The sequence below is a fragment of the Hemitrygon akajei genome, chromosome 3 (genome assembly GCF_048418815.1).
Source record: "Hemitrygon akajei chromosome 3, sHemAka1.3, whole genome shotgun sequence".
Taxonomy (NCBI): domain Eukaryota; kingdom Metazoa; phylum Chordata; class Chondrichthyes; order Myliobatiformes; family Dasyatidae; genus Hemitrygon; species Hemitrygon akajei.
The window spans coordinates 156,301,921-156,311,303 of NC_133126.1; the positions used below are offsets into that span (position 1 = coordinate 156,301,921).

The window sequence follows — 9,383 nt, forward strand, 5'->3', positions numbered from 1 at the left end:
AGTCAGTGGAAGGAGTTGAAGTGTAATGTGGGGGCAAAATCATAAAGGGTGATGAATACAAGACTGGAATGCTTCTGGAAAACATTCTGGAAGATTGGAAAATTACAAATGTCACTCCACTCTAAGAAGGGAGGGAGGCAGAAGAAAGGAAACTATAGGCCAATTAGCCTGACTTCAGTGGTTGGGAAGATGTCGGAGTTCCTTATTAAGGGTGAGGTTTTGGTGTACTTGAAGGCACATGTTAAAATAGACCAAAGTCAGCATGGTTTCCTTAAGGGGAAATCTTGCCTGACCAATATGCAGAAATTCTTTTGAGGAAATAACAAGTAGGATAGCGCATGGTAACAGAGTGGTTAGCACAATGCTTTCCAGTACCACCGATCCAGGTTCAATTCCTGCTGTTGCCTGTAAGGAACTTGTACGTTGTCCCCATGACTGCGTGGGTTTCCTCTGGGTGCTCCAGTTTCCTCCCACAGTCCAAAGATGTACCAATTGGTAGGTTAATTGGTCACTGTAAAATTGTCCTGTGATTAGGCTAGGATTAAATCAGGGGATTGCTGGGTGGCACAGCTTGAAGGGCCAATTCCATTCTGTATCTCAATATAAATAAATAAATAGACAAAGGAGAATCAGTGGATGTTGTTCATTTGGATTTTCAGAAGGCCTTTGACAAGATGCCTACATGAGGCCTACAACTTTCAAATTGATAAGGTCTTGGCATTGGACACTCTGATAACAAACTGTGAGAGTATTTTGTCCCAGGTAAAAACATCACACTTGAAAGATATAAATTATTTTCCTGCTTGCTTTGACCAATACTTAGCTGAGCTTCACACACACTGTTGGCTGACTGGGGTGTCCTGAGTAAAATGTGAACGAGCTGAAGCCAGTCTGTAAATAAACAATATGTTAGTTTTTTACCCACACAAGTCTGTCTTTATTAAGAACAAACATAACAGAGGCTGCAAGCCAGATAAGACCCCATGGTATTACAGGAAAAATACTAGCATGGAGAGAAGATTGGCAGACTACAGGAGGTAAAGAGTAGGAATAACAAGGTTTTTCTGATTGGCTGCCAGTGACTAGTAGTGTTCCACAGCAGTCGTTGTTGGGACCAAGACTTTTCACATTATATGTCAATGATTTGGATGACAGAATAGATGGCTTTGTGACCATGTTTGTGGATGATACAAAGATAGGTGGAGGAGCAGGCAGTGTTGAGAAAGCAGAGAGTTTGCAGAGGGATATAGACAGGTTGGGAGAATGGGCAAAGAAGTGGCAGATGGAATACAGTGTATGGTCATGTACTTCGGCAGAAAGAATAAAGGCATAGACTATTTTCTAAACAGGGAGAAAATTCAAAATTGTGAGTCTTTGTGCAGGATTCCCTAAAAGTTAATTTGCAGGTTGAGTCAGTGGTAAGGAATGCAAATGTAATGTTAACATTCATTTCGCGAGGATTAGAATATAAAAGAAATGATGTAATGCTGAGGCTTTATAAAGCATTGGTCAGATCACACTTGGAATATTGTGAGCAGTTCTGGGCCCCTTAACTAAGAAAAGATGTGCTGGCATTGGAGAGGATCCAGAGGGGGTTCATGAGAATGAAAAGATTAACATACAAGGAGCATTTGATGGCTCTGGACCTGTACTCACTGGAGTTTAGAAGAATGGGGGGGGGGGGGTTGTTTGAAACCTATCAGAATTTGAAAGAACTAGATTAAGTGGATGTGGAAAGTATGTTCCTATAGTGGGGGAGTCTAGGACAGGAGGGCACAGCCTCAGAATAGAGTGGTCCATTTAGAACAGAGAAAAGAAGTAATTTATTTAGCCAGAAGATAGTGAATGTGTGGAATTCATTGCTAAAGACAACCGTAGAGGCCAAGTCTTTGGTTATATTTAAAGCAGAGGTTGATAGGTTCTTGATTAGTCAGGGCATCAGAAGTTATGGGAAGATGGCAGGAAAATGAGGTTGAGAAGAATAATAAATCGAGGTCAAATGCCAGAGCAGACTCAATGGGTTGAATGACCTAATTCTGCTCCTATGCCTTATGGTCTTATAAAGAGTACATAAAATAATCATTGATTAAAGTAGAAAGTAAATTTTATTATCAAGTCCATATACGTCACCATATACAACCTTGAGATTTGTTTTCTTGTTGGCATAATAAATCTATGTAATAGTAACTTTGACAGAATCAATGAAAAAACAACCAACTCGGACATTCAACCAGAGTGCAGAGAACAATAAACTGTGCAGAAAGAAGAAACAATATTATACACAAGAGATTCTGCAGATGCTGTAAAACCAAACCAACACACAATTCTGTCATCTGCCCCTTTCCTTCTCAGTCCTGAAGAAGGGCCTCAGTTCGAAACTCCAACTATCCATTGATTTCCATGGATTCTGCCTTTTGTGTGTTGCAAACAATAATATAAATAAAGAAGCAATAAATATTAAGAATATAAGTTGAAGAGTCTTGAAAGTGAGTCCATTGGTTGTGGGAACGTTTCAATGATGACCATCTCAGCATTTGTATTACCACCAGTGAATTTGCCTTGTAGTCTCTCATCAGCCCCACTACTCATGGAATCCTTTCCCTGTTCACATGCTTCTTTCACCTTGCAGTGGTCAACATCCTTCTTCATTGCTATTGCAAATCTTTCAGGTTTCATTCCCTTTTGTGACATACAGCACACCAACTTTCCATATCTCTACCATCTCCATCAGGTAATTACAAGATACGCCATTCTTCATTTTCCCAGATAACTACACTGTTCTTGCACAATCATCAGTACCTCCTCCTTATTGCTGACTAGCTTTAAGTAATGCAGTTTTGTATTCATGTCCCCTATAGCTTCACCTGACTCCACCACTACCCCACAGCTCCTGCCTCCTCCGCTCCCCGATGCATGTAGTCACAGTTAGCGTAACAGTTACAAATATTCAGAATCAAAATCTGTCAAAACTGATTTTGCAAAACTGCAGCAGCAGTACAATAGAAAGCCATAAAATTTCTACAAATTATAAAATAAAAAATAAACAAATACAGCAAAAAAAGTTATAATGATGTTGTGTTCATTGACTGTTACATAATCTGATAGCAGCGGAGGAAAAAGCTGTTCATGAATTATTTGAGTGTGAATCCTCAAGTTCCTGTACATCCTTCCTGGGGATAGAAATGAGAAATTGGTTTATTATTGTCACATGTACTGTGGTAAAGTGAAATTCTTGTCTTGCATGCCACCCATAAAGATCAATTCATTATAATAGTGCATTGAGATAGTACAAGGTAAAGCAATAACAGAATGCAGAATAAAGTGCAGAAGAGGGTATGCCCTGGATAGTGAGGGTCTTTAATGATGAATGACACCTTCTTGAGGCACTGTCACTTGAAAATGTCCTCAATTGTGGGGAGGAGGCTGAGTCTACAACCCACTGGAGCCTCTTGTGATCCTGTGCATTAGAGGAGGCTGTAATATGTCAGAATGCTTTCCACTGTAATCTATAGAAATTTGCAAAACTCTATGAGTCTTTGTTGACATGTCAAATGTCTTCAAGTTCCAAATGAAGAACAGGCAGAAAGGCATGCTTTTATTGTGATTGCAATCATGTATTGGACCAAGGACAGCTCCTTAGAAATGTTGACACTCAGGATATTAAAGCTGCTCACCCTTTCCATGCTGACCTCTCAGTGAGGACTTGTGTGGGTTTTCCTGAAGATCATTATCAATTCTTTGGTTTTGCCGATGTAGAGTTCGAGGTTGCTGTTTCAACATCACTCAACCAGCTCACTCTTGTATGCCTGCTCAATGCCATCTGACATGTCATCTGCAAATTTCAAATGGTGTTTAGCCACACAGTCATGAACACGGAGGTAGCAGAGCAGAGGGCTAGGCACGTATTCTTGAAGGGCATCTTTGTTGATTGTCAGCCAGAAGGAAATTAGCGAAGCAAGTAGGCAGAACAAAGTTGTCATGCTGTCAGGACTGTCATCCACGGGGGCAGATTTAGCATTCACTGACATTCCCACTCAGTCCATGATGTAAAACACCAGCTTTTCTAAACTATTTCAGTCTGGCACCACCTAGTGGACTTTGTTTCAGAAAATCTTCTTGAATCTGATATTGAATTTGAAAGCAAAGAATCAGAAACAGGATTAGGATCATTACCACTGACATATATCGTAAAATTTGTTGTTTTGCAACAGCAGTACAGAGGTATAAAATAAAACTTACTACAACAACTTTGTTCTGCCTACTTGCTTCACTAATTTCCTGTCAGAGAATGACCTAACAGAGGAAAGTCACTGTGGTCGGGTCTGCCTCTGTGCCTCAGAAGGGAAGGGGGTAGGGGGAGGGAAGAGGTACGTTTTGGTGATAGGGGATTCGTTAGTTAGGGGAACGGACAGGAGGTTCTGTAGGTGAGAACAAGATTCCCAGATGCTATGTTGTCTCCTGGGTGCCAGCGTTGGGGAGATCTCGGATCCTCAGAATTCTTAAGTGGGATGGTAAACAGCCAGAAGTCATGGTCCATGCGGGTACCAATGATATGGGCAGGATGAGTGATGAGGTTCTGCATAGGAGGTTTCAGGGAGTTAGGTGCTAAGTTAAAGGGCAGGACTTCCAGGGTTGTGATCTCAGGATTGCTACCTGTGCCATGTACTATTGAGGCCAGAAGTAGGTGGTTATACAGTTTAATACATGGCTAAGAAGGTGGTGTAGGAGGGAGGGTATAAGATTTTTGGATCATTGAGCTCTCTACCAGGGAAGGTGAGACCTGTACAGAAGAGGCAGTTTGCACCTGAACTGAAGGGAGACTAATATTCTGGCAGGAAGGTTTGTTAATGCTGCATGGTGGAGTTTAAACAAGAGTTGCAGGGGGATGGGAACCAGCGTGCCAGAACAGTTCATGCAAAGGTTGTGGAGACAACTGTTGGTAAGACTTCAGACAGAATCAGGAATCAAAAGGTTGAGCATGGTGCGACTAGTGTCCTGAGCTGCATATATTTCAATGCATATATTCCTACCCCGTAGGAAAGGTGGATACTAGTGCTGAAGATGAGGTAGCTGGTTTACAAACAGAGGCAATGTGTACTGAGGAAAGGCTGTCGATAGGGCAAAATTGCAGTCAACAGGATGAGCTGCAATGTAAAAGGCAAACAAAATTGAAAAGGGATAATACAGGACTGAAGGTGTTGTATTTGAATGCATGCAGTATACGGAATAAGGTCGATGAGCTTGCACCAAAGTTGCAGATTGGCAGGTATGATGTCGTAGGCAACACTGTATCATGGCTGAAAGAAGATCATAACTGGGAGATTAATGTCCAAGGATTCGCAGTATATCGAAAGGATGGGCAGGAAGGTGAAATCACATCATTAGAAAGAGGTGACTGAGGGTCAGAAGGTATTAAGTCATTGTGGATGGAGCGAAGGAACTGCAAGGGTAAAAAGATCCTGATGGGAGTGATATACAGACCCCTAAACAGTAGTAAGGATGTGATCTATAAATCACAATGGGAGACAGAAAACACATGCCAAAAGGGAAATGTTAAAATAGTCATGGGGGATTTCAATATGCAGGTAAATTGGGGAAATTCAGGTTGGTGCTGGATTCCAGGAGGGGGAATTTCTGCAGTGCATATGAGATGGCTTTTTAGAGCAGCTCATGGGTGAGGATCAGCTATTCTGGATTGGGTGTTGTGCAATAAAACAGACTTGATTAGAGAGCTTAAGGGAAAAGAACCCTGAGGGGAAAGTGATCATAACATGATCGGATTCACCCTGAAATTTGAGAGGAAGCAGCTAAAGTCAGATGTATCAGAATTACGGTGGAGTAAAGGTAATTACAGAGGCATGAGAGAGGAGTTGGCCAGAAATGATTGGAAAAGAAAACTGGCAGAGCAGCAATGGCTGGAATTTCTGAAGCAATTCAGAAGGCTCAGGAAGTATATACATCCTAAAGAGAAAGAGTATTCTAAAGGACAGATGGCACAACCATGGCTAACAAGAGAAGCCAAAGTCAACATAAAATCAAAAGAGAGGGTAATAGAGCAAAAACTAATGGGAAGTTAGGGGATTGGGAAGCTTTTAAAAACCAACAGAAGGCAACTAAAAAGTCATTAAGAAGGTAAAGATGGGATACAAAAGTAAGCCTTGCTAATAATATTAAAAAGGATACCAAGCATTTTTTCAAATACATAAGGTGTAAAAGAGAGGTGAGAGTGGATATCAGACAGCTGAAGAGGGTAGTAATGGGGGACAACAAAATGGCAGCCAAATGATTAAGTGTTTGTGTCATTCTTCATGGTGGAAGACACTAGTTGTATGGTGGATGTTCCAAGTGTCAGGAGTCATGCAGTGTGTGAAGCTACCATAACTAGAGAGAAGGTTCTTAGGAAACTGAAAGGTCTGAAGGTAGATAATTCACTTGGACCAGGGTTCTGAAAGAGGTGGCTGAAGAGATTGTGGAGGCATTAGTAATGATGTTTCAGGAATCACTTCACTCTTCAAGACGGGAGAGAGGCAGTTATTCTGACATCAGTGGTAGGGAAGATGTTGGAGTTGATGATTAAGGATGAGGTCTCAGGGTTCTTGGAGGCACATGATAAAATAAGCCATAGTCAGCATGGTTTCCTCAAGGTAAAATCTTGCCTGACAAATCTGCTGGAATTCTTTGTAGAAATAACAAGCAGGATGGACAAAGGAGAATCGATTGACATTGTGTACTCTGATTTTTCAGAAGGACTTTGACAGGGTGCCACACATAAGGCTGTTGAACAAGCTATGCGCCCATGGTATTACAGGAAAGATTCTGGCATGGATAAAGCAGTAGCTGATTGGCAGGAGGCAAATGGTGGGAATAAAGGGAGCCTTTTCTCACTGGCTGCCGGTGACTAGTTGTTTTCCACAGCGGTCTGTATTAGGACCAATTTTTTTCATGTTACATGTCAATGATTTGAATGATGGAAGCTTTGTTGCAAAGTTTGCAGACGATATGAAGATAGGTGGAGGAGGCAGTAGTTTTGAAGAAGTAGAGAAGCTACAGAAGGACATAAACAGACTAGGAGAATGCGCAAAGAAATGGCAAATGGAATATAGTGTGGGGAAGTGTATGGTCATGCACTTTGGTAGAAGAAATGAAAGAGTTGACCATGTTCTAAATGGAGAAAAAGTACAAAAACTAAGGTGCAAAGGGACTTGAGAGTCCTTGTGCAGGATTCCCTAAAGGTTAATTTTCAGTTTGAGTCTGTGGTAAGGAAGGTTAACATACATTTCAAGAATTATAAAAGCATGGATATAACGTTGAGACTTTATGAAGCACTGGTGAGACCTCACTTGGAGTATTATGAGCAGGCTTGGGCCCCTTTTCTTCGAAAGGATGTGCTGAAACTGGAGTGGGTTCAGAGGTGGTTCACGAAAATAATTCCAGGATTGAATGGTTTATCATGTGAAAACTGGGCCTGTATTCTCTAGAACTCAGCAGAATGAGGGGTGACTTCATTGAAAAATGTTAGGCCTTGATAGAGTGGAAGTGAAAGGATGTTTATTATGAACACTTCTCTGACATTAAATGTACCTATTGAACCTACCGGTGGGAGAGCCTAAGGCCAGAAGAAACAGCCTCAGAATAGAGGGGCGTCTTTTTAGAACGGAGATGAGGAGGAATTTCTTTAATCAGAGCGTGGTGAATCTGTGGAATTCTGTCACAGGCAGCTGTGGAGGTCAAGTCTTTATGTATATTTAAGACAGAGGTTGATAGATTCTTGATTGGTCAGGGCATGAATGGATATGGGGAGAAGGCAGGAGACTGGGGCTGAGAGGAAATTGGATCATGATGAAAAGGTGGAGTAGTCTCCATGGGCCAAATGGCCTAATTCAGCTTCTATATCTCACAGACTTATAAGTTAAGATGAAAAAGTGCAAAAAAAGAACAATGAAATAATGTTCATGGACCATTCAGAAATCTTGATAGTAGAGGGGAAGAAGCTGTTCTTAGAATGTTGAGTGGGGTCTTCAGGTTTCTGCACGTCTTCCCTGATGGCAGTAATGAGAGGAGAGCACGTGGCAGGTGGTGATGGATGTTGGTTTCTTGAGGAACCTTCTTGAGACTAAGAAAGTTATCTATTGTGTATTAAATGCTCCTCCATACAGAGTTTTCTTTCAATCGTTGCTTTCATCAGTTATCATAGATTGCAACAATCCTTAATTGTTCTAAAGCAAACTTCCTCAGAATTTTATTACCGGTAAGTACATCACAGACTTGCTTTAAACTTATTCTCTTAATATTGGTAATGGAAGTGCGACTACATTAACTGCTGGTGTAGTGGAGGTGGACTCTCTGTTTGAATTGCTGCAGCCTTTATACAGTGGTGGTGGAAATGGACTTGTAACATTGTAATGTAGTTACGATGACCAGATCAGGGGCATTTGAGCTAAAACTCAGGGGAGATAGCTTAGATTTCCTTGTTCAGGATCGTCTGTACAAGGCACTTGTGTGATATGAATGTTACCACTACTGATCTGTCCCATTTTTCTGCAGCTTGACAACAGGCTGCTCTATCTGTGACTAATGATAAATTGGCTTACTTTTGTTACGTGTACTGAGGAACAGTGAAAAAGTTGTCTTGCATACCATCCATGGAGATCAACTCATTACAATGGTGCACTGAGGTAGCAGAAGGTGAAACAATAACAGAGAGCTCAATAAAGTATTACAGTACGGAGAAAATGCACTGCAGGTGGACAGGAAAGTGGCAGGTCACAATGAGGTAATGGTAGGATGAGCTTATCCTTGAACCCAGTAGTATGTGCTTTCAATCTTTTGTTTCTTCTGTCCAATGGGATGGGGGGGGGGAAGAGAGAATGTATGGGGAGAGTGGGGTCTTCACTTATAGTGGTTGCTTTACCAGGGCACAGAGAAATACAGACAGAGTCCATGGAGGGTAGAAATAATTAAGCAAGGGATTCTAGTTTCAGTTGTCATCCAAATATCTATCTCAGCCTTGACTCAGTATCCACAGACCTCTCAGGAGAAATTACAAAAGATTCACAACGAGAGAACTTCTTCCTTACCTGCCTTAACAGTCATCTGATTATTTGGAAACTGTGATTCCTTGTCCTTGCCTCATTCCTACAGGAGAAAAAATACACAGCATCTACGTTGTGAAGCTCTCTCAGAATCCTATATGGTTCAAAAACATTTGCCCATTTGATTTCTGGGTTCCATATGGTATGTTATGTAGGACTAGATGTTAAAATCCCTTATTTGCCCTCCTGATACATGCTGCCTAGACTCTGTGAGGTAGCCAAGTCAGTGGTGGCATCTTCTGGATTATCAAGTGGGCGCCCTCTTTCCTCGGTGTTTCACTGATAGGCCCA

General features: G+C 41.4%; 1 long non-coding RNA gene across 1 annotated transcript; it reads right to left on the reverse strand.

Moving 5' to 3' along the window:
- Positions 1-3,046: 3,046 nt before the first annotated feature.
- Positions 3,047-9,136, reverse strand: LOC140724246 (uncharacterized). The gene is made up of 3 exons (XR_012098073.1): positions 9,078-9,136; positions 3,675-3,832; positions 3,047-3,170 (listed from the first exon to the last, which is right to left on the reverse strand). It is a non-coding gene; the product is annotated as an uncharacterized lncRNA (long non-coding RNA).
- Positions 9,137-9,383: the final 247 nt, after the last annotated feature.